This window comes from Lepisosteus platostomus, chromosome 5 (genome assembly GCF_059453375.1).
Source record: "Lepisosteus platostomus isolate fLepPlt1 chromosome 5, fLepPlt1.hap1, whole genome shotgun sequence".
NCBI lineage: Eukaryota > Metazoa > Chordata > Actinopteri > Semionotiformes > Lepisosteidae > Lepisosteus > Lepisosteus platostomus.
In genome coordinates this window covers 48253770-48279978 of record NC_142615.1, presented here as the reverse complement: position 1 = coordinate 48279978, position 26209 = coordinate 48253770, and the positions used below count along the sequence as shown (strand labels likewise).

The following is a 26209-nucleotide window of genomic DNA, read 5'->3' as shown; positions in this document are numbered from 1 at the left end:
TTCCGCACCAACATTTAATTGTTGAATGCAAACAGGAGCCGGTAACGCGTGTGTGCTGCGTTGTTTCAGTGTTTGAAAACCCCCACTTGAAATAAAGCGGTTCACATTTCACATACTTGCAAACTGGAGTCTGTAACTTGTGTAAAAAGTGCTGCTGCGCTGTTTCTGTGTTTGAAAACCCCCTGTTGAAATAAAGCGGTTCACATTTCACATGGTGTTTGTCCTGCGAATTCTTTCCGTGAGACTTTACGCAGTCAGTGTGTGTGTGTGTGTGCTTGCACCCCTGCTGCTTTTGAGACTCAGCTTGTGCAGCGTATAAGCAGCCTGGCCGGACAACCACTCGGCCACCCGACCGCGGCTAGCGCCGCTCACACCCCGGGATCTCGCGGCCCGCACCAGACTCCCCGCGCCGCCGTAACTACCCGATTTCCTAGGGTTATAATAGAGCGCACTCAACCCCACGGCAGACATGGTCCCCTTACAAACCAATACACACTTTCACACACCTAAAGCGAGGGATGCACTGCCTTGGGGCTTTGGGACCCTGAGGCTCCGGACCGACCGGCCGGGGGGGGGGGAGGCGGGAGTTCCAAAAACGACACACCATTGGCTCCTGAGGGGGTGGGACATGCACAAATAACAACACGCCATTGGCTGGCAAGGGGGCGGGACAGCCAACCACCGCAGACGACCATTGGCTGGAAAAGGGGGCGTGGTACCTGTCAAAAGTTTGACGAAAGGTGTCGCTTTATACTACTAACAGGTCTGTTTTGAGTCTCATGATGATTCTCTTCTGGATCTGAAAAAAAACAAGCAAATTTGTTTCCAATGTATTTTTCAATTTTATCAGATTTTATCAGGTGAATGCAGTCGATACGTTCAAGTTTTTATATGATGACAGGACCCACACTTAGGGCTCAGTACTGATAACACTGCTGATATTGATGGAGTAGAAATAAGTGATGTATTGGCAGCTTTATCTGAAACGAGAAGTCCTAGAACACCTACAAAAATGTTAGGATTCAGAGGAAGAAATATTTTTCTACCTCACCCAATCCTATTGCATTAACGAGGCTGAAGTTGGCTGCTTATTCGCCAGCTTCTTATTCGCGTTTTTTGTTCCACCTTAAGTGCTGCTGCTGTGATGTTATGCCGCCTTTCGCCTGTAGATGGATCTCTATAGTCATTTTTAAAAATACTAATCCGAGTGGATTACTGCACATATCCTCAGTAAAGTGGAATATGTAAGTAATGATTATCCAAATTGCATTTTTGTATGAAACACATTTCAGAAAATCGAAAACCAATTTTTAAAACTCACAATAACACAAACTGGCATGTTAGACAACAAGTAAATAAGACAAAGGCAAAACGTGAATTCTCAAAGTCTCAAAATCTTGCATTTTGCAAGAAATGTTATTATAGCAGTTTACAATGGGACATTTAGAACATGGCATATGAGAATATATGGTTAACGGAGGATGAGCAAAGGGTGATGACACTTTCTGCTGAATTGCTATGACCCTCCCTCCTGATTATAAAATCGTCTCACAATTCTGCCACTGAGGTGTGAGACACAATGTAACAGACTCTCAAAATCCTGAACTTCAGGAAATGTTGCTGTACCATTTTTAAAATATGACCCTCTGAATGTGGCATGAGAGAAATTATAGGGAAAAGCTAATTGCTCTTTCTGTTGTATTGTGATGGCCCCTGTTTAGAAAAAAAACATCTCAGAATTCTGACACAAAGGTGTGAGACACAATGTAACAAATTATGAAAATCATGAAGCATAAGAAAATTTACTGTACCATTTTTTTAATATGACCCTCTGAACATGGCATGTGAGGATTTATAGTCAACAAAATAGCACCCCTTCTGCTGAATTACTTTTTCCCTCCTTCCTCGTTACAAAAACATCTTAGTATTCCGACACTAAGGTAAGAGAGACAAAATCACTCATCACGAACATTTGTAATTACAAAACTTCACTGTTGCATTTCTGTGTTGTGACATTCTGAACATGGCATGTTAAAGTATATAGAAAACCTAGATCAGAACAGGTTAAATGTAATTCATAGTGATTTATATTTTTTAATTCTTTCTAAATGAAAAAATATGTTTTTCAGTGATTATGACACTTCGGTATTACATAAAATATGCTTCAATGCCAAAATAAATAATAATGGAAAAAATACCCACAGTGGACATTCATAGTTGCGATTATAGGAATGTTATATATCAGGTGAGTAGCTGTGTCAGCATGCGTAGGCTGCAAAGGAACAAGTAAAGGATTATTCCATGCTGAAAAGAGAAGAAAGGAAACATAACGTGTTGGCCGTAGAGCCTTCTTCAGGTGTGGAAAGACAGGGCAGTAAGCAAAGATAATTTTCTTTATCTTTGCTTACTGCAGTTTATCTTTGATGACAACATCAAAGACGTTAGGACGTTTTACGGCTAACAGCTCCACATCAACTTCCTTTTATAACTAACCTCATCAGATCCCTCAACTCCCAACTCTTCCAATTTCTCACTTCAGAGAAGGATAAAAACCTCAATCATCCTCTACAGAGAAAAACCATCAACACCCCTACCACCTCCACTAATCCTAACCTCGTTTTTACTATACCTTCTGACCTTTCCCTTTCACCCCTTTGCATCCTCAGCTAACATATTTTAAAATTACAATAGACTGTATAGTATTTATGTTTAAAATTAAGGTAAATATGTCAAAATATCAAAATCCAACTGCACAGTGCCATCTTAACAATGCTTGTCAAGTTCTCAAACAAACCTGCATTGTATTTTTAAAATATTTCAGCAGAGGATTCAACTGGAGTATAAATGAAGATTCAACGATAATATTTTTGGGGTGAATATGGTTTTCTGGGGAGTTGCAATGTTGGGCATTATTGGACATTTCCCGGTGACCCTGACACGTGTTAAACACTCGCATTTCCTGCAAATATTAAAATGGTTATGGTTTCGCTGAGAAATCCAATCGACTGACGACAACGTTTACATCGCAAAAGAACCCCGTCCCTGGGTGGACTCGAACCACCAACCTTTCGGTTAACAGCCGAACGCGCTAACCGATTGCGCCACAGAGAATGACTAGGTGGGTCTTCTTTCGAATCACAAGTTTTAGGTTTTAAAAAAATCTCTTACCGTTTATTTTGCCAGACGGTAATATTTCTTCTGCACTGATAACCAAGAATTGAATTTCATTTTTCGCAAGCTGTGTGAATTTAATCAAAAACAAGTTTTCCAGAAAGGAAATGAACACATGCATTTAACGAAATCAAGCCCTTTGTGATTGCCCGAAATGATACGTTCTGTACTGCAAGATAGGAAGAAGGACACGGCTGGGATTTGAATCTCGGTTCTTTTGTTTGATAGAAAAGCGCTTTAACCAACTAGGCTACGGTGACAGGACAGCCGTCACCGTTTACAGCCACTTGGACACACCACTCTGAGACATCTGCGTTCAGTAAGCGCTGAACATGCACTCAGAGCAAATTGCCTCTTTTACATAGCAGCCCCGACACTGAGAAACGAAGAGAACTGGCTTTTATCTGGCATTTTCATGTCCAATGCGTATGACATCTCCCAAGGGCGACAGAGTTATTTTGCGACACTATTTCTTCTTTTTTATTTCTGTACGCTTTGATAAAAAAAAAAACGAGAAATCGTGCAAGGGTAAAATTTCTTTTTTTTCATAGAGAAAACGTGCACCAGGAAATGTTGTGTTGAGAAGAAATGATTTAACATGATACGTGACCTAATTTATCGAAGCAATTGCTCAACCAGCAAGGTCTGGAGAGGTTGGAGAGTCTGGTGGATGTGATAATTATACGGTGTTGTGGAAAAAAACAGTCTTTCTGTCAATCTTTCTGACAATTCTCAGTCAATCGGAATTTCAGTGCGAAACACCCCTTGTCTGATTTAAAGAGATTATATTTTAAAACTCATAAAAAATCAGAAAACACATGTTTCTCACTTTGAAATTTTAGACGGAGCTGTGCATTACTAGTAACGGCGCTGAGCACACTATGGGACAATTCAGGTTATGTGAAATACCAGCGGCTTAATAAACAACGCGTCTGATTTCGGATCATAAGATTGTAGCTTCGACTTCTACCTGGCTCGTGTAAATTTTATTCAAGCTCCTCAGTAATAGATGTATATTATGTAATGAACTGCACCTGAAAGCAAACGTTGGATCTGTTTCCTTTGTTTTCCAGCATGAAATAGCAAATCGTTACAAAAAGCACCTGCTAATGTCCAATAGCGTTTTTTTTTTTTCAAATTACATTTTCAGGCTTCAGACACTTTTTAATAAAACAAAAGTGTCCGGAAACTCATTAACTTTCAGGTTTGCTTGAACCTGTATTAAAAAAAAGTTATCTGAAACTTCCGTGATTCCATTATCTGATGTAGCTGTCTCTAAAGTTGGACGTGATGTTAAGCAGATGTGAACTGTGCCTTTTCTCTTAAAAAAAACTAAGTTATTTTTTTCCTCTTCACTCCAATACTGGAGACTGTAAGCCTGTGTGAGCTTCACACTGCGTGTCCTGTACTGCTCGATTTTGTTCAGATTATCTATGTGGTGTATATATAGATAGAACTCAACTGCATGGTGTGAATTCCGTGTTCAGGACCAGCAGAACCTGAAAAAGTAACAGCCGACCTCGACGTGATTTGAACACGCAGCCTTTTGATCTGGAATCAGACGCACTACCGTTGCGCCACGAAGTCACAGCTGCCCGGGCCTTTGAATTCCCCAAAGGAGACAAATCAGCTTCACAAAAAAAAAAAATCTCCTGTGAAGAGCGCAGCTCTTCCGAAGAGAGTCTCTTCTTCCCAGACCACATTTTATTCTTCCTGCGCAGCTCTTGTGCAGGTGTTGTTCTCAATTACAGATCCAGGAACACTGATTGTTTTTTCTAATTTTTTTTAATTGAGTACCCCATGGTGCAACGGTAGCACGTCTGACTTTAAATTTCGAAGTTTATTTTCAAAGTATATCGGAGTCAACTGATACTGATCAGGTTTTGCTGCTACTGAACCCGCAGTCCTCACCTTAAAGTTCAATTCCCCAAGCCTTTTGACCTTATATGTCCATCCCGTCTCGTCAAAACTTGTATTTTCACAGGGTACCCTTCAGAAATCGCAGTATAGAATGAAAAAACTCCAGTAGATCTCGGCCGCTGTTGGTGATTTTCCTTTTAAAATAAATGAATCTCTGGAAATTTTACGGAGTGTATCACTTTCACTGAGACCGAGAAGTGTTAAGCTGTACATGCGTCTTTGTGGTTCGGTTGTTAACCAAAAGGGAGGTGGTTTGAGCCCTTCCAGGGACGCTATGAGCCTTTTAATGTACACACCCTCCTCACTTCATTTCTCCACAGCCGGTCTTGTATCGCTAACAAATACAGAGCCCGTAGGAGGCAGTAAGCTCGCATATATGGCTCACTGTTTATATAATGAAGAAGCAGAGGTTAGTTTCTCATCTGCGCGTTACAGAGCCTTACGCAACTCGTAGTGTACCAACAGCTAGGGTTTGATCCCTGCACGTGCTATTAGTTGAAAGGCCACTGTAAATAACGTATAAGAGATTTATAGATAGATACTTTATTGATCCCGTGAGGGAAATTAATAAAGCTTATCCAGCTGGCTTTTATTTTTCACACTAAATTGCGATCTTGAAACCAAAATTAAATTGACATTTGTACTGTATGTTTTTTTTTTAATTACAAAGCAAACAGAGTATTCCCTACAATCCTCCGCTCTACTAACTGAGCTATCGAAGGGATGTCAAGCAATGCTCCCTAGCACATACTGCCCAATGTAGTGAAATGTTCCGGGTGATTTAAATCCCAGTTCGACATCAAGTTTCCAACTCGTTTCCTTAGTCTTGTTTACCTTGAATTAAAGCCACGAACCAGGATTCTACTGTATAAACTTCCGGGGATATTACAAAATGTTTGATGGGGCATCAATCATTCCAGGCGGAAATTGACTCCTTTTTGTTTCTCGAGGGATCATATTAAACATTTCATTAGTATCGAGAGGAGGATCACCATGAAACACAAAACAAACAGTTTCATTCTGTCTTTTTTAGAAAGTAGCGTTTGTGCTACATTAATTATATTTTGGTGGAAATATAGAAGTTGTAAATGTTAAAATTTATATTTGAATCGAAATGTGGTTTTGAGTTAAATATTAGCGGGATCATGTAATTAGTTTGTTTGTCATTACTATATATATTGCCATGTTACTAGAATTTGTAACTGAAGTTTACTAGTTGTGTTTTTATGATGATTAGCCATTTGTTGATTACAATATTGTATATAATGTATAATTTGAACTACATATTTTTCTAAAACAAATCATTGGCTTTATTTACTAGTTTATACACCTATAAAATATGTATTTGATGTATAATAGACCTTTAACTATATATGTATATTAGTCCTCTAAATGTATCCGTATAATAGAACTCCAACCATTTATGTATAATAAACATATAATCATAGATGTCTAATTGACGTATAACGATATACGTATATTAGAATTTCATTCTAGACCAGTTACGGAGCACATTTATACGTCTAAAGTATGCGTTTAATAGTTGTATATTCTACATCTTTTGTCCACTGGGATGTGCCGATTTTAATTGAACAAAGCTAGATACACATTTTCTAATGCAGCCTTCATTACAAGACAGTTTGTTTCTCGAAAGCGTGTTATGTAAAAAAGAGAAAAACGAAAATATATAGATGACAATCTTTCAAAGCTGAAGATTTTACTTTTGAAAAATTGACATTTTATGTATGCAGATGCATTCACTGGTTTTAGAACTTTACTGTGCTTCCTGAATCATTTTCAGCGTTATAAACTGGGTGTAGAGGGAGCGATCTCTGTGAAAAGCAGTTGACAGGCTGGAGATGTTCAGACTACTCTCGTTATTTCTCAAATGCTTACATCATTTTTCTTTCACACTAGGACGCGAGTGTGTACATGGGCTTGGTTTTCGTTTCACTGATTCTCATTGAAGATTTGGGAATTAACGACGAAAGATTCAGTTTGGCAGAAGGTTTGGTTCACAACGATCTTGAAGACACGCCCATGTAGAGCAGCATGTGATGATTTGTACTATAAAAGACCAAGAGCTCAAAGTGACGTCTGCGTTTACCGTTTAGACTTTTGCATCTCGGGCACACTTTTAGAAAGCAAAGATAGAGTAGTTGTGTTGAATCACACAAAGACATCTGTTAGCAGAGTGGCGCAGCGGAACCGTGCTGGGCCTGTAACACAGAGATCGACTGATTGAAACCATCCTTAGCTATGTACATTTTATGCACGATTGATAAGCACACCATCAGTTTAATGAAGTACATTAAAACTGATTTTTCTCTCGTGTGTGTGCAAGCTTCACACTTACAGTACTCTTTCATCTTTACCAATAGCAGATGCCCAAATGTATCTTTGGTTGTTCAGAGATCCTTGATAGTTCCCTTAACCCCAACTGCTCCAGGGGCGCCGTACAATGGCAGACCCTGCGCTCTGACCCCAAACATTAACATTAACATTAACAAATCCTTCAAATGAACATCCATATCAAAGCAATTATGTTTAATTTTATTACAATTAAGGTACATATACAAAATATCAACGCACATTTGTATAATGCTCATTTAATAATGATTGTCAAGGATTGTCAAGTTCTCCAACAAATCTGTGTTCTAATTTTAAAATATTTTTGCTAAGGATACAACGGGTGTATAAATGAATTCTCCTGACAGCCAGTTGAAGATAAAATTCCACATGTGAAAATGGTTTTCTTGGACATTGACAGGTACTTAATTGTTAACTTGTAGTTCCACATGAGTAAAATACATATTTCCTGCAAATTTCAAGAGGGCTTGTGAAGAAATCCCATCAAGTTTTAGCAGAGATTATGGTTACAGCGGAACAGTCTGAAGCTCGTCCCTTAGTGGGTTTGAACCACCAGCCCTTTATTTACCAGCTCCACAGAGACACACTCCCGTTGCTTTTTGCCATTCACACGTTTGTAGTTAAAGAATTATAAAATACTGACATTTTCCTGCCAGCCGGCAGTATTTCTTCTGCACTGACCATGAATAACCAATAACTTTATTTCATCTTTCGCAGTCTGTAAGCCACAGAAAAGGAAGTGAATACTTGTATTAAGCTAAATTAAGATGACGGAGATGCACTGCCGTTGTTTTTCTCCACTTTTTGTTAAAAGGAGAAAAATCACTGACATTTTCTTGCGGTATTTCTTCTGTCCTGATTAGCAAGACTTATATTTTATCGTTCAGAAGTTGTATGAATTTCTTGAAGTTCAGAAACAACTTGTTCCACAAAGGAAATGAACACTTGTTTCAAAGTAAATAAAGACGTATGTCTCCCTCGCTGTGTGTGCTCTTATCTGTCCATCTCTCTACTTTTCTCTCACTCTGACAGTCTGTGCAGAGTGTCTGAAGGGGATGTAACACCACTTGGCAAAGAGAAAAATTATCAGAGGCAGAATAAAAAATCATTATTCTCTTCTTAGTCAGATTCACAGCTCAGAGACAATCGGACAGAAGCTCCATACTTCTTTTTATCCGTCAATCCAGAACCAGAGGACATTCAGACAATCAGTGCTGCTACATGAATAATATCAGACAGAACAGCCTGAATTCAGGTCACATCTCCCCATTTTCGCCTTCCTCACAGCCACTTAGAGACAGAGAAGAGCTCCTGGTTCTCCTCTCTGTGAACTGGGCTCAAGACTCACTGATCTGTCAGCTGTGGACTCTGTTCCAGGTCAGAAGCAAGAAGCTTCTATTAACTCTTTCCAGGACCTCCAGCCCTTCAGTATTACCTTCTTTACTGTATGTCAATCTCCAAACATGTTTTATAAATGTTTTCTAACACACGTGAGTGTGGAATTATCTTTTAATGTAATAAACACAAGTAGTGACACTCTGGTCAGTACACTGTATATTGATTATTAGTAGCCGATGGGCCAATGGCCGTGTCTACAGTAGTGACCAGTTCACCAGTCTGTAGCTCTCAGCAGTGGGACTAAGATCACACAGAAGAAGACCTGTCTGTGTGTGATTACACACCAGCCCAGGGAATCACCAGCTCTCATATGTCTCTCACAGGTGTCTCACAGTCTTATAAATTTACAATTAGATGAATTATTGTAACAGTTATACATTTAATTTAAATAATCAGACTACCTATGGAACTAAGAGCAGGCTGAAAATAAAACCAGGATACACATTTTAACCTCCAGGATCAGGTTCCCGATCCTCCTGGCTTCTCTGATGAATTAAATGATTCGTTTAAAACATTTAAAAGCACTTATTACAGGGACTTGTGCTCGTTCTCTACTGCTCCACACGGGTACGCCTTGTAACACATTAATCTGCGAAGTAAACTATTTTTTTTTCCTGTTTAATGAATTTCATTCCTTGGTTTGTCGCTCTCCTTTTACAACTGTTATGATTCGCTTCTCTTCACAGCCTGGTGTGTTCTTTTTTGGGGGGGATGTTATATCTGTAAGAAAAGAACCCCGGGCTCCGGACAGGAGTCTCCTCCAGCGGAGACTCGCTCTGCTCTGTTAGAAAAAGCGCTGTGATGTCACAGACACCAGCCTGAGCACCTGGATCAGAGAGCAAGACCGCGGGAGGCGCAGGGCGCGCACAGAGGAGAGTTATTGATCACTTATCTATCGAAAACCAATTAATTCAATTGAAAAACCGTAGAATAAACGATTAACTTCACCGATTGGTGAGTACTGGTTCTTTTTCTGTTTTTGATCCTGTTTTAAATATCTAGAAAACAGTCAATAAAGACTGTATCGATCAATTACCACAGTGCGTTTAGTGTAAAAAATGTTCAAACCGAAATTAAACAATGATAATTCTTATTATTATTTAGGTAACTGTATCCTAGAGCTAAAAAAATATATTCCAAGTTGATAAATGTATGTAAGTAACAGTTGTAACACAGTTTCCTGTGTTTATAAATCATAAGTATGGTTACACGGGGACAGGCGCCACGTCACTGTGTGCGTCTAGGTGTATCGTGTTCATCACAAAGAGCGATGTAACGTCATGGGTAGCAACAAATACTAATACTAGTGTATTCATATTAATATTAATGAGAGTACAACTGGTTGTTTTAATGCTAGTGTTCATGTGAGTATTAATGATGATAGCGCTACTGATAGTTTTAGTTTTAATGTTCATATTCATGTAAATATTATTTATAATTATAGTGTTACTGTTAGAGAATTAACAGTAGTAGTATTAGTTTTAATACTAGTTATTCTAGCATTACTGTTATTCTCTTTGGGGGAATTAAAAGGACTTGTCACGAGTGACCTCGTGGCGCAACGGTAGCGCGTCTGACTCCAGATCAGAAGGTTGTGTGTTCAAATCACATCGAGGTCAGCTGGTCTGTTTGCAGGTGCTGCTGGTGCTGAACCTGGAAATTATACCATGCAGTTACGTTTTCTCTGTACACCACATAGGTAATCTGAATGAAATAACAGTGCAGTACAGAACACCCAGATAGGAGCTTATGCAGCAGGTCATCTTGAGTTCAGTTCCGCTACTAGTAATACACCATTTTTCATGTTAACTCACTTCTTCTAAACACAACATTTCCCGGTGCATGTTTTCCTTTACATGTAAAGGAGGCAGCTTGCTCAGCCAGCAGACTCAGGGCTTACTGAATGCAGATGGCTCAGAGCGGTGTGTCCAAGCGGCTATAAAAGAGGAGAATTCTGCCGGCACCGTAGCTGAGTTGGTTTAAGTACCTGTCTCGTTGACTGTAGATCCTAGCTCCACATCCCAGCTGTGCCTTTCTTCCTGTCTTTTTGTGCAGAAACTACCATCTTGGACAACCGCATAGGGCTTGATTTAGTTTAAAGCATGAATGTATTTCCTTTTTGCAACAACTTGTTTTTCAAGAAATTCATACAGCTTGTGAAAAATGAAATGTAATTCTTTGCTATCAGAGCAGTAGGAATATTGCCAACTGGCAAGAAAATGCAAGCAATGTTTATTTTTTGACCGGAAAGGTGCGAATGGAGAAAAGCTTCTCTCATCAGTCTCTGTGGCGCAATTGGCGAGCGCGTTCGGCTGTTAACTGAAAGGTTGGTGGTTTAAACCCACCCAGGGACGATCTTCTTATTATTGTCAATGTAAACACTGTCTCCGCTAAAGCTGAAACCTTAACCCTCTTTATATTTGCAGAAAATGCGAGTCTTTTGCCCGTGTCCAACAACAACACTTGAGACCGGGGAAGTCCAATAGTGATCAACACCGCAACTCCCCAGAAATCCATATTCACTCTTGGAAAAGTATCTTTGAATGGCTTGCAGGAGATATCATTTATACTCCTGTTGCGTCCTCTGCTAAAAGAGTTTAGAAATACAACGCAGATTTTTTTGAGAATTTGACAAGCACTGTTACAGATAGATAGATAGATAGATAGATAGATAGATACTTTATTGATCCCGTGAGGGAAATTGCAGTGCAACAGCAGCTTAACACACACAACACAGCCACAGTGTAACGAATTATATACTAATAGTACAATACATACAATACAATACAAGAGTTACTCACAGTCCGGACACACAAGAGGAAACTAGAACAGAACAGTACACAGAAAATCGTATCACACGTATGAATATAAATATAGATGTAACCATAGATATAAATATAAATATAAATACAGCTTGTGAAAAATGAAATGTAATTCTTTGCTATCAGAGCAGTAGGAATATTGCCAACTGGCAAGAAAATGCAAGCAATGTTTATTTTTTGACCGGAAAGGTGCGAATGGAGAAAAGCTTCTCTCATCAGTCTCTGTGGCGCAATTGGCGAGCGTTAGCACTGTGAAGTTGGATGTTGATATTTTGATATATTTACCTTAATTGTAACATAAATGTAAACATAAATGCTGTACAATCTATGCTGTACAATCAAACACAGGTATATTTTGAGTCTCATGCTGATCGTCCTGTGGATCCAAAAGAAAATTTTAAAGCTGATACATTTTCGATTGGAATTTGCATCTAGCTACAACGTCCCTGGATAAGAGATTTTATTAGGTGCGTGCAATCGGTATCTTTTACTTAATGTATGGTAGTGGAAATAGTTTTAAAAATGTTTTCTAAAGAAGATTGTATTGCCAGGACCTGCCTTTAGCGCTCAGTAGCGATGACGCTGTTGATATAGATGGAGAAGAAATGTAAGATGAATTGATGATCTAAGCTAAAATAGCCCTAACACGCCTCCTGTAACAGTGTTTGTATTCATAGCAAGTAATATATTTTTTCAAACCCGAACGTTGCTTTTGCATTAAGTGTTATGTAACCATTAGCGGTTCCGGTAGCTTCTGAAGAGCGCACTTTTCCAAACTGAAGCCTATAAGAACATTATTCAAGACACACCATGGCCCAGAATCGTGCATCGGGACAAAGATTAACATCCATTGAAAGTACTCCCAAATAAAAGATTTGACCGAAAAATTAAAAGAGTAGGCAAGTATTAAAACAAAACCATAACTTCTTGACTTCCAATCTCTTTCCTGGTTCAGGCCATGTAAAATGACATATTCAGTGGACTCATGCCGAGGTTGTGAGTTTAAGCCTCACCTGGAGCAGCCTGGTTTTCTGTCTTGACAGGTAAACAGTGTTTTGTGTTATTTGCTAAATGGAGAGAGGATTGTGTGTTAATTGTGCTCCTCCTGGGAGAGGTCAAGATGAGAAGTTCACCAGGCTGGTGGTAAATATCCTGTCCAGGAATATCGGGGCTGTAGGGGGTCAGATCTATAGATGTAGTAAACACATTAGTGGAGACAGTGTGTCTGCTCTCCGTGAGAGAGCCGGGCGGGAGGAATAATCTGTGGTCTGGGATGAAGAGACCCTCGTTGGAAGAGCGGCGCTCCTCACAGGAGAGAATGAAAACAATCTTTTTCAGGGACGCTGATATTTCTCTTTGGGTGAATTAAAAGCACATGTCGCAAGTGACCTCGTGGCGCAACGGTAGCGCGTCTGACTCCAGATCAGAAGGTCGCGTGTTCAAATCACGTCGAGGTCAGCTGATGTGTTTGCAGGTGCTGCTGGTGCCAAACCTGGAATTCACACCATGCAGTTGGGTTTTAGCTGTACACCACCTAGGTAATCTGAACAGTACAGAACACCCAGTCAGGAGCTTATGCAGCATTTCATCTTGAACACGACAAGAGAAAAGGCACACTGCACATCCGCGAAACATCACATCCGACTTTAGAGACAGTGACATCAGAGAATGGAAGTTTCAAACCGCTTTTCTGTTACAGGTTCAAGCAAACCTGAAAGTTAGGGAGTGTTTGGTCACTTTTGTATGAAAAAGTGTCTGAAGCCTGTAATTATAATTTGCCCTTCTTTTAATTGTGGTTGAAATCCACTCCCATGTACCAAGACCTTACAGTATATTCATGTTTACTTAAATGACTAACTATTGGACTATTGGACATTAGTTGGTGTTTTTTTTTTTGTAACGATTTGCTATTTCATGCAGGAAAGAAAGGAACCCAGACCCAACGTTTGCTTTCAGGTGCGGTTCATTTACATAACGTACATCTATTTCTGAGGAGCCTGATTTGAATCACACAACCCCGGTAGAAGTTGAATCGACAATCTTATAAACCGAAATCAGACGCGTTATCCATTAAACCACTAGCCCGTCACGTAAATTAATTGCACCATGGTGAGTTCAGTGCCGTTACTAGTAATACCCCACCCCCATCTTAAATTTCTAAGTGAGAAACGTGTTTTCTACATTTTTTTTAGTTTTAAAAAATCATCACTTTTAAGCAGACAAAGCCTTTATGTGTCGCTCTGAATTTCTAATTGATTTAGAATTCCAAGACAAAAGCGTTTCGTTCCACAGCGGCGTGAAATGATCACGTCTTTCACTCTACTTCTCTCTAGTAGTAAAGCAGATCTTGCTTGGTGAGCATTTGAAACAAAAAACGTATTGTCAACGTGATTTTTTAAGACATTTGTTCGGAATAGTGTATCTTCTCGTGTCTGTGGCTGTTGTCCTACAATAACGGTGGTGAAATAGCAGGAATGTGCGGAAAGAATCGGAGATTGAACAGAAGACTCATCCAGTCGATAGTAAGGTTGTGTAGGACCGCACACCCTACGATGTCAGTGTTGAGTAGTGTGGTTTAAAAGCTTTTTCACGAACCAGGAAGGAGTACAAACCTACAGTCTTCTGATCCGTAATCAGACACATTATCCATTGTGCCATTGGCGTTTGTATTGCATTCCCATCCAGCACCACATTGAGTTCAGAGCCGCTACTATTCATGTGTTTTGTAGGTGTGTCTAGTTACTACGTCTTTCATTATGTCTGGTTTAAAATAATGTATCGAGGGATATTGACGGTAATATCATACGGATTTTGGTTTTCTTTTGATGGAAAATTGTATTAAAATACAACCCTCTTTCACATTTGTATAATACTTTCCCTTGCATCCTCAGATAAAAATTCTAAATACCAAAAAGTTACAATATATGGAATAGCATTTATTTTAAAATGTATTTTAAAATTTGCATTTATTTAGAGCTTAGTAAAGATAACATTGCTAATATTGATGGAGTAGAAATGTAAGATGAATTGATAGCTTTTTCTGAGCTTAAAAAGTCCTACAACGCCTCCTGTAACAGATAAGGACTCATAGCAAGACAGGACATGCTATTGCATTGCGCATTTTGCAGATACGACCAGTTTCTGGTTCTGGTGAGTGCATTTTTTCCAAACTGAAATTAACAAGAACATTTTCAAGATGCGCCATGTCCCTAAATCGTTCATCAGGACTACTATTAATATCAGGTGAAAGCAGTACAAAGCATAAATTTAACCTAAATATTAAGAGACTATATCTGTCAGCTACTGCTGTTGTCACGACCACCAGGCAGTCAAGACCAAAGCATAAGCGAGCTAATCAGCCCCAGCAGCGGGTGATTATTAACAAACACCGCCGTACGAGTTAAACCACCTGCCCACACTCACTGTGCGGTGCGCACTGCTATTTAAACCATCTTCACCTGCTTCCCTCTGCTCGGTATTGAGTCTACTCCTTGAGAGCTCTACCTGGCGTTTTTCCCCGTACCTCGTTTATTCTGGATTTTGGATTCCCCTTCTGCCTTTTCGACTTTGCACCTCGCCTCTCGCCTCGGACTGTCTGCTACCGGAGAACTTCCTGGATTACGACTTGCCTTTCGCCTTTTGACTACGACCTTGCCTCTCGTTTTGGTTTGTTCGCCTGCCTCATCTATCACCCGTGCCTGCGTCTGCACAGGATCCGTGTATCTTCCCACCAGGGATTCCTAACAGCTGTAAGCCATGTTCAGCCAACGCTAGAAATATTACTGCTCTACTACAGTAGCTAAAGAAAGCAAGTACAACTTAGAAACAGATCATAAACCGACAAGGATGGGATTCGAACCCACGCGTACAAAGCACAACGGATTAGCAGTCCATCACCTTAACCACTCGGCAACCACATCATGAAAGCTGCCTCCCCCGGGCATGATTTTGCTTGGCGACCAGGCTCAGCACATCGACCTCAGATGTCTCAGAGCGGTGTGTCCAAGCGGCTGTATAAGAATAGGTAATAGGTTTATTCCATGCTGAAAAAAAGAAGAAAGAGAGCACAACGTTTCGGCCGTGGAGCCTTCTTCAGGTGTGAGAGAGACAGGGCAGTATTCAAAGGTAAAGTAGCAGGAGAACAAAGGTTTGAGGGTGGGTACCCACCTGTATAAGAATAGTGTTCTGCCGGTGCTGTGGTAAAGCTGGTTAAAACACCTATTTCATAAAGAGGAGATCCTGGATCCGAATTCCAGCGGTACCTTTTTTTCCTGTCTTGTTTTACAGAACATGTAATTTGGGACACTCAAAGAGGTCTTGATTTGGTTTAATGCGTTTATTCATTTCCTTTGAAGAACAACTTGTTTTTTTTAAATCATATAGCTTGCGAAAGATGAAATGCGAGTGAATTTTTTTGTTCACCAAAAGTATGTAAATGAAAAAAATCAAGGTGTAAGCATTTCTGTGGTGCAATCGGTTAGCGTATTTAGCTATTAACCCCAAGGTGGGTTTTTTGATCCCACCCAGGGACGCACTTCTTCCTATAGTAAACATCATCACCGCAAAAATTTAATTGTTCCGCAAAACCTGAACTATTTTGATATTTGTAGTAGTAAACAATTGAGTACCAGAGTCAACATTACCGGGAATTTCCAATAATTTCCGATATTGGCAACTTGCGAGAAAGTTAGTATTCACCCATGGAATTATATGTTCCAGTGGGTGGCGGGAGAATTCACTTATGCTCCCGTTGCATCTTCAGCTAAAGTAATTTAAAATACAACGCAAAATTGTTTGAGAACTTGACAAGCAAAAACGACAGATCGCCGAAGTTGTATTTTAATATTTTCGTATATTTACTTTAATTTGAATATAAATGTTAACATAAATGCTGTTCAATATAATGTAATTTTGTTGTACTTTTGAAATATTTTAGCTGAGGATGCGAGGGGGGCTATTACACCTTGCCAAACATCTAAATAATTGTAAAAGAGGCTGGCATTTTAATAAAACGGGCGATCAAAAGAAAGCTACAAATAGTACGGTATTATGCTCAATATCCCTCAATATTGAAGGTCAAATGAAGAACTTGAAGAAACTCTCAAAGAATCAACGGCAATAGCAGAGGATGTTGATTTTGAACCAATGTTTTCACCTCAGTTATCCAGCAGTCATTGCTTGACAGACTTCCTCAAGATATTCGGTGTTCTATACAGAAAATCGAAAATTAAAGGGCTAATGTGCCAAGAGGGGTGGTCCGAGGCAAAGACTGCGTTAGAGGAAGACTAAGCTCCGCACGATAACACGTGTCTAATACTCGGCCCCTGAAAAGCATCATATTCGTTGAACTGCCTACCAGCTGTGACTCTTGCACGAATTTCGCAGTACGTGGGTACGAGCTTATAATTCAGGAATAACAATGGTCAGACGTTTATGGTGGGTTTGTGTTTTGTATTATTTAATGAATGGAAAAAAACATTTTCAAAACTACAGCTCGAATGGAATAATAAAAAAAGTTTATTTGCCTGTTTGTTGTAACAGCTGTGCCAAAAATATTCATCTACAGATGCAGCCATTCAAAGTGCGCGGTACAGACACGTACTGGAGGTAATTGGCTACGGCGTCACGCATCGTGACACAAGATGACGCGGGGTACCGCGGTATGTGATTGGTTGACTGACAGGGGCACTCGTGGTCCGTTGGTCTGTCGTAGAAAGATTTACAGTAAACGTCTTTACTGTGTCCATTGTAGTATTTAATATTTATATGGAATTTTACCTCTGAAGGGAAATCTTAGTGCCTGAGCATAAAAAGAATAGGAGCATACTGCAACGAGTGTGAAGTCCATAAACGATATTAATTTTGGAACTTAAACATACAGTATATGGCTGGTCTCGGTACTTTAAAGAAAACATACACACCAGTATTCCATTTCTCCCTAAACATTTTAAGCATCGAAGACTTTAACTAACGTGATACCGGAGACAACAAGCATACTTTTAGAATTTGATTAAAAGGGAATATAATATGGAATCGCGTATCTCAAGAAATTAATAACGATATAATTATATTCATGTTGCAAAAAAACTGCAGCGGACATAAAAACTCCCTTGCTTTTAACAGAGCGTTCCATAATTTCTAATTACGAAAATGATTTAAACTGCGACACTTATCATTCACCAAGAGCTCGAAATATCACAAGGATCCTGTAGAGCACAGCAAAGACTGTATCAAAAGAATCACGTATCTCAAGAAATTAATAAGATATAATTATATTTGTGTACTGCAACAGGGCTGTGTAGGGCTGTTTCACCTCTGTCTTCATGTGACTCGATTCAAAAGCCATTTAGCAAAGAGGGGATGAGAAGAGTGACAAACTAGTATACGGTACAGTACTTCAGATCTTTTTTTCTGAACCGGGGAAAATCTGATCATGTTTCTCTATAACAATAATAAAAAAACATTGCCACACCCGGACTGTTAAACCAACGCATTAGCACGTCGAAGCCCATTGAGGAGCCGGGCGCAATAACTGTTTTGTCGTCCCCTGATTTACTGATCGGCATTAATTACAGAAATCGAGTTCCTCCTCTTTGCAGAGGAACTGGTCCTGCTGTCGCCCACAGAACAGAGGCTGGAGCAGCACTGTCAGACCTGGGCGCTGACAGTCAATCTGGACAAGACCAGAGTTATGGTTTTCCAGAAAAAAAGCCAGACCCCCATTAGTCTTCCTGAGATCGTCGGGTTATGAACGAATAAAAGCATCTTATTAAAAACGCGTTTGCTTTTGTCTGGGTATTTACTTTGTAATCTGTGGTTTACATCTACTGTATTATTTTGAGATGCCACTTTTAAAGGTGATATGTAAAATAAAGTTTTTTATTATTGTTATAGAGAAACATGATCAGATTTTCCCTGGTTCAGAAAAAAGACGATTAAAATCTGTAATCTTTCCAAGAAGTTTCTGCTTTGTGCTAAGACATTAACAAGTACAACCCCCCTCTCTGCGGGAGGGCTGGCTGTGATGAATTAAACCGGTTTCACAGGTATTTTCAAAGTAGGAAGTACAGTAGGACAGCACAAAAAAAACAGACATTGTGTGGTACAGCACGGAGCTCAGTCAATTCAAACAAGTTCAGTTTCAAAAGAACTGCAACGGACATAAAAACTCCCTTGCTTTTAACAGAGTGTTTCATAATTGCCAACTACAAAATTTATTTAAACTGCGACACTTATCATTCAACTAGAGCTCGACTATCACAAGGATCCTCTAGAGCACAGCAAAGACTGTATTAAAAGAATCGCGTATCTCAAGAAATTAATAAGATATAATTATATTTGTGTAATTCGCATAATTATATAATGCCAGCAAACTCTTGTTTTTATGTCCACTATAACTACGCTGGGCAAACGTTCCGAGGTCAAATTCTTCCAGCACGGGGGTACCTTTAAAGCGGAGACGACGGCACCGAAATCTTTTGGCGCGCCTTCTCTTTAAAGCCCTGGCCAAATATGAAGACAGTACGTACAGTTATAATTCAAACGGAATTAAAAACTATACATCCCAGTTACCATGGTGGTGCTTGTGATCATTGCGTTTAACCAACGAAACAGGGTGAAAAATCAGTCACATGACTTTGGGGCAGAGTTTCGAAATCTTAACCTATCAGCAACAAAGCGAAATTTACACGATAGGCTACCTCAAACTGTCAGTTACACGACTGTGTATGTCGACATTATGAAAAAAATGTTTCAGGCATTGATGTGAAGGACAAGAGAGCTTTCACTGGCCGATTATCAATATTATCATTATAATCATTATTATTAATAATGATATTAATTTAAGGGTCTAAATATCTAAACATATGTATCTGTATAGCAGGTAGTATCACTGTATTCCACTTTCTTTGGAAAAACAGATTCACAACGCAAAGCTGTATTGCTGTGTAAAAAAACCCGGTTTGTAATGAGCTGCTGAGCTAAGAATAGGAATGTTCCTGCTGGCAGAGGGGGTGGAAAGTGCCTGCGGTCATTTAATTAGTATTGCAATTCGCACTGATTCCCTTGCAAAGATATGGACTTAAGAATATTCGTGCCTGGTCAAAAAATGGCATTAAGCACTTAAAATTAATATGGTTAATAATAGTAAACTGTAACATGCTGTAACAAGATCGGCTAAACTGCGAAGAAAATGCTTTCAGAGAAAATGTTTCAGGTGTGAAGAACATAGATCTCCAATGCAATTTCAACCAAACCTGTTCCCACACACCCTGCCCCCACTACCATTAGAATATACACAAAGCACTCAAATCTTTCGAGCTAATGATCAGGTGACCCGAGAGAGAGCGAGAGAAACACCAAGGGGTGCAGAACCAGGGAACTATTTACATGGAAAACGGGCGATCTCCCCAGACTGTCTGCCCGTTTCACTGTTACCTGGATACCTCTTTATTTAACTCACTAACACTGATTTTTAGTTTAGAAGGATTCAAGTAGGGTTTTAGATGAAAGGCAGCGACCTTAATCTCTGACCAAGGTAAACGTTTCATTTTTTCAAAGAAATGTTTGTTAAAAAATAAAGTCATAGTTCCAAGGGATTCAATCACAGACCATGTGACATGGGAGTCAGGAAACTAACACACAGCGCCACCGGATTTAATAACGCTATAAAAACACTATAAAATAATGTGACTAGGCACAAAACAAGTTTACAGCACAGTACAATAATAAATGCTGACCATGACTTTAGAAGCATAAATTGCCTTACACTCAATTTAAACACAAGCTGTCTTTAGCCCTCTAAGCTGGTTCATACAGAAATGTAGAGATCCAGGCTCAGAACACACAGCTTCATTAGCGAATACATATGCAGGACAACTAGAGAAGACGCTTTACAGAGGATGGATTTTTAGAAACATCCCATCAGTGACATCACTGAAGTCAACTCCTAGGTACTGTAACTGTCATGTGGATAGTTTCACAAGAATCAGACAAAGGTTTAAGCATCGCTTGTTCTAGATAAAACTGCAAAAAAAAAAAAACAACAACCCATAATGTACTTCTTTGCGGCTCTGTTTGCCCAAATCATATATTCACAACGTGAAATCTAAAATCCGCAAAATCAGCAATATGGAAACAGAACCTGTGTAATTGTTGATAGATGATGTACTCGTAACATTTTTACAAGACGAACTACAACATTTAAAAAATGACTTGTATGTACTTGATATCTCTAATCAATCCACGGCGACATTGTTAAAAGCAGAGTCCCAGCACAAAACGAAACTAAAACGCATACCGTTTTGCGCTTCTTATTAGTTGCTCAAAAGTAATTTGACCGTATGAAATACATAATATAAACCTAGAAACATATACGTGAGCAGTATTTACGCACTGTAGTATCGGTGTTAAGACATACCTCTCAAATACTGTAAATCAAGTTAAAAATATCTCAAGACCGATTCTGGTCATAATGAAACCATGTTTCGTGAATGTTTTCTTTAAAGTACCGAGACCAGCCATGTACTGTATGTTTATGTTCCAAAATTAATATCGTTTATGGCCTTCACACGCGTTGCAGTATGCTCCTATTCTTTTTATGCTCAGCTACTAAGATTTCCCTTCAGTGGTAAAATTAGATATGAATATTCAATACTTAAACGGCCACAGTTAAGACATTAAATATACATATACATACTGTATACAGTACAGTTTTCATACTGTAATATGTTTACGTTCCTAAATCAATCTCTTTTATGAGCATGTGAAAGGCATGGTGAATCGGAGATTCTCAAAAATTACTGTACTTTGCATGATTGGAAACAAATGCGTGATTGCGAAATGCTGTGGTGTTACTTTTAACAAGACGGTCAATGAAAAAAAGAATGTTGACCAGGGCAATACTTTGAGTTTACACTTACAGCTTGTCCAAGGTCATTCATTATTAATACTATTAGTAATATCTTCTTTAAAGACTTTAATGGCCACAGCTCAAACATGAGAGGTTGAGCTTTATTAGCTCCACCTTGCCGAAATTCCGGATACTATTATTTTGCTTGTCATATTATAGGAGAATTTACGGTAACTCGCGGTATTTACCAGTAGCTTGCGGTAGACTGCGTACAGCGTACCGCAAAATAATGCGGTATCCCCCGCGCATTTTGAATGGCTGCATCTGTACATGCGAAGCATGCGCTCTACCACTGAGCTACATCCCCGATGGAAAAGGTAATGGAACAGACTTGTCCAGATGCTCACTGATCACAATCCACCACTCACGAAGAATGCCTGCACTTTCCCACTTTCGCGTTTCCTCTACTACAGAGTAAATTCATGGGAATGAAGAAATAAGGAAGGAAAAATAATCGCATTAAAGCTTCAAGAGACTGGGAACAAATTAATCTATTATTTTTGTATCCAGTCACACGTGCGACGGTGGTTAATTCCCAGACGGGGAAGTGCTTTTTTTCTACCTCCTTACTCGACTGTCTTTCAATTCTGTTTTATTTGAAAGCTTTTTGCATCTTTTAAGTGCTCTTGATTAAACTATGCATAGAAAAACAGCACTACTGATGATTTTCATGGACCGATGCACACTTGTTCTGTACAACTCGAGTGATAAAGCCCTGTCTGCAAGTAATGTAGAAGAAAATAAAAGGGTGAAACAATGCCCCAGCCACAGGAATGGTAACAGGAAGGATCGTGTTCTTATTTGATAAGTCCTTTTGAGATGTCTTGTCAATGCACACAGGCGTTAGAGCTGAATAATTTACTTTTAGTGGTGTTTTTAAACAAAGATGGAACATGTTATTTCTATACCAGGAAGAAAGGAGCAGACTTTAACTTTAAGAGGCAAAAATGACACCTTATCAAAGCTAATATTAATTAAAATGACATCACAACAAAAGTGGAGCCTTGAGTGAATAAGATTAGTTTTCATTGGAGGTCTGTGTCTCCATAACTTTGTAGGTGAGAGAGAGGATTGTGATAATTTGCAGGTGCTTCTCGGAAGTGCGTTGGTGGTACAGGCGCCTTCCAAATAATTGAGTCGGGTTTGAATCCCAGCCAGTACAAACCCAAATCTTTTCAAGATAATTTGTGGTCCACTAACACATCTTTTGAAACACTACAACAGGTAACACCCCGTGTGAAACATCATGAACATCTGTTAAAGCCTGAGTTTTACATACTCTAACGTAAATAAACGTTAGTGTCTTCCGGTGTGTGAGCCAATTTCTCCAAAAAAATATTTGTTAGTCTGCTGGGAGGCTGTGCAAGGTGTTATAAAATAGAATTTCCAAAAGACAGGCTTCCTAAGCTTAACATCAAGGCAGAAAAAATGCTGTTTTCTCTACAGAAATGATCTTTACATTTCAGCAATGTTGCAACTCCCTTTATAAACGTATACAACCAAGGCATTGAAAGTTTTTTTTTTAATTATTGTTCCAAAAAATGTTCCATTTGTTTTCTTTTTAATGTTGTTGATTAAAAGATTTTATTAAATGTGAAAAAAATCTGAATGTGAAAAAAGGTCAAAATGCTATTGAAAAAAATCAGTAATGTGAGGAAAGATGGATTGTGGGAGCCCCTTAACTACCCATGTCATGCTGTATTTCTCACTCATTCTACTGGGAGTGGTGCCGTCGCTTCATGATAAAGTCTGTCAGTGGTCATTCCAGACGGGTCAGGTATGACTGCTCTTCGGCACAAGAGACACGTGACTTGCGAGGATCCCGACAGTGTCGGCGTCCTTTCAGAGCCCGGATAGCTCAGTCGGTAGAGCATCAGACTTTTAATCTGAGGTCCCAGGGTTCAAGTCCCTGTTCGGGCGGCTGTGCCGTTTTTAATTCTATTGTGAATGTCATTCTAAATAGTCTTTTATCTTTCACTCTTCTAGCTTTACTGTGGTTATTTTAAATGTCCATTACTTGTATTTACAGTAGTGTATTTAGTGTTTCATTTCACAAACAGAAAATGTTCAAGTAGATCTTGTCACTCTACTCCACGTAATCATCTAAATTAAATCACAGTAGAGCACAGAACACGCAGTGAGGAACTCACACAGTGAGTACTCTTGAATACGACAAGAGGAAAGGCACACTGCACATCTGCAGAACATCACGTCCGAGTTTACAGTGACAGCAGAGGTTGGAAGCGACGTAGTGTTTTAATACTCGCTCGCTGAACGATCTCTCAAGAAACCTCGGTGGAGATTTAACGGGTGTCTAATAATCACGTTCAAAAAGATGACGATAAGTTTTTTTTTAACTAGGTAGCCTTAATGGCAACACGGTGTGAGTAGATCTTAAAGCAGCTACAGACAGAATACCCGTAATGGCAACACACTGCTTTGAGTTCGGCTTTTCTTATTTCTTCTGCAGAACCAGTGGTATCGGAATATACTGATCCGCATAAGAAGCGCTTTCGGTTTCTGATCATTTTTAATGAGCGCTGCTCTAAGTACCACAGGCAAGATGGCTGGTGGTCTAAGGCGTTGCGTTCAGGTCGCAGTTAACCCTGGAGACGTTTGTTAAAATCTCACTTCTAATAAAGAGGTCTTTCTCGTTAGAGTAGAAACGGTAGAAGCCTTTCTCGCATTTCACGTGTTTAATGTTAACTGTCTCATTGGTTGCCTCAGTGATTGATGGCTCTTCTCCCTCGCAGGGTGACGGCAAACTTCTTCAGAGAGGGAGTCTCCCACGCACGGCTTTTCTTTATCAAGAGCTGAGACAACAGAAACAGACTTCAAACTGACATGAATTACTTCTTGAGCGTTTATGACCGTCTTTAAAAGCTGAGAGCAGGTGAAAAAGTATTTGGAAATGAGGAAATGACTGCTGACAGTAAACAGAGCTGATGCTCAGCTGCAGACAAGCGCTCCTCGTTAGTATAGTGCTGAGTACCCCCGCTTGTTGCGCGGGAGACTGGGGTACGTTTCTGTGACAGGGCACTGGTTTAATTTTTTAACAACCTGAGTTCACTTAAAAAGTGTGTACTGTGTACTACGTTTCGGACTAGTTACTGCGGTAAAATATGGAGATCATCTCCAGCTTTGAGCTCAACGGCAACAAGAAGTCATGCTAAATGTAGTATAGTGAGTAGACATCGCGAGACAACAGAACGAGAGAGTAGAAGGCGGGAATATATGGTGTAAGGGCGTGATCTGTGTAGTTAACAAAATAGTTAAAATAATATAAAAACATCTCTTTATTAAGATACACAACATTTATGGCGACGAGAGATGAGTGCTTGACGGACTCAAAGCGAGCAGAACACTGCAGATTTTAGTTCTCTTGCTGGTAAAACGAACTTCTGAATTTTCGGACTTTGCGTTTAGCTTGCGCATTGGAAGATATGGCCGCCGCGCCGAGAAGCTTTGCTTATGCCCGGCTTTTTCCACCGCTTCTACTGAACCTCGGAGCTCCGGATTTGTATACGGAATACAAGATATGGATGGAGTCGTACAGATTTTTTTTAAATAGCCGGTGGATCTACAGATGGATGCCGTGAGACGTGCTACATTACTGCACTGTATCGGGGCTTCCGTGCAGCGGATTTTTGCCAACCTCCCTGGAGAAAAAGACTGTAGCTGCCTTAGACGCTTCCTTTACACCGCGGAGAAATGTGGTTTTGGAACGGCATAAATTTAGGCAGAGAACTTAGTCTCAGGACGAATCTGTTGATGCTTTTGTGACTGCACTAAGAGAACTGTCTAAATCTTGTGACTTTGGAGTATTGGAAACTGACATGTTAAGAGATCAACTTGTGGAAAAATGTGCACATAAGAGACTATAAATTGCTGCAGGAGGAAGGGCTGACTTTAAAAAGAGCTCTTACAGTCGCTAGAATTCATGAAGCAGCTCAAGCAGAATCAAGAATGCTTTCTGACCACAGTGACAAAGTGACACTGAATGGGGCGCTCGCTCAAACTTTACAAACAAAAGCCGAGCAGCAGGACACAGTCATGCTAGAGAAATAGAAGAACAGGGGACGGCTGACATTACATGTTACAGGTGCGGACTAACAACGCACAAAGCAGATGAATGCGGATCGTGAACAGCAAAATGTCTACACCGCAAGAAAACAGGACATTGTGCACATGTCTGCAGAACATCACGTCCAAGTTTAAGGACAAGTATCCTTTTTATTGTTGTTGCTGCCTCCGGTTTACATTTGGCGATGTAAACCAGATTCAGAAAAAAATAATTTGAACAACCTTATTCCCATACTTACTCGAAGGCGAGGTGGCCAAGTGGTAAGGCGTCGGTCTCGTAAACCAAAGAGCGTGGGTTCAAACCCCACCCGTGCCTGTTTCATTTGTCACCGCTTTCCTTTAGTTTCAAAGTCTTAAAAAAACTCGCAATGTAGGGATCTCAATAGTAAGAGAACATAACTTTCGCCAATGATTAGTATTCTTGCATATCCTGCCTTGTTTTTTAGTCGACAAAGCTTATCTCTCTTCACACCCATCTTCCGAATGATCGCCTCAGCATTGGGAAGGAACGTGCGCTTGGTACAGCCCCCGACTC

At 39.7% G+C, this 26209-nt stretch overlaps 7 non-coding genes across 7 annotated transcripts; 5 read left to right on the top strand and 2 right to left on the bottom strand.

Annotated features, from left to right (window-relative positions):
* Positions 1-3037: 3037 nt before the first annotated feature.
* trnan-guu (transfer RNA asparagine (anticodon GUU)) lies at positions 3038-3111 on the bottom strand. Its single transcript has one exon. It is a non-coding gene; the product is annotated as a tRNA-Asn (tRNA).
* A 1575-nt stretch (positions 3112-4686) lies between these two features.
* On the bottom strand, positions 4687-4758 carry trnaw-cca (transfer RNA tryptophan (anticodon CCA)). Its single transcript has one exon. It is a non-coding gene; the product is annotated as a tRNA-Trp (tRNA).
* A 5648-nt stretch (positions 4759-10406) lies between these two features.
* Positions 10407-10478, top strand: trnaw-cca (transfer RNA tryptophan (anticodon CCA)). The gene has a single exon. It is a non-coding gene; the product is annotated as a tRNA-Trp (tRNA).
* A 661-nt stretch (positions 10479-11139) lies between these two features.
* On the top strand, positions 11140-11213 carry trnan-guu (transfer RNA asparagine (anticodon GUU)). Its single transcript has one exon. It is a non-coding gene; the product is annotated as a tRNA-Asn (tRNA).
* Positions 11214-13067: 1854 nt separating this feature from the next.
* trnaw-cca (transfer RNA tryptophan (anticodon CCA)) lies at positions 13068-13139 on the top strand. The gene has a single exon. It is a non-coding gene; the product is annotated as a tRNA-Trp (tRNA).
* A 10299-nt stretch (positions 13140-23438) lies between these two features.
* On the top strand, positions 23439-23511 carry trnak-uuu (transfer RNA lysine (anticodon UUU)). The gene has a single exon. It is a non-coding gene; the product is annotated as a tRNA-Lys (tRNA).
* Positions 23512-25918: 2407 nt separating this feature from the next.
* On the top strand, positions 25919-25990 carry trnat-cgu (transfer RNA threonine (anticodon CGU)). The gene has a single exon. It is a non-coding gene; the product is annotated as a tRNA-Thr (tRNA).
* The last annotated feature ends 219 nt before the right edge of the window (positions 25991-26209 follow it).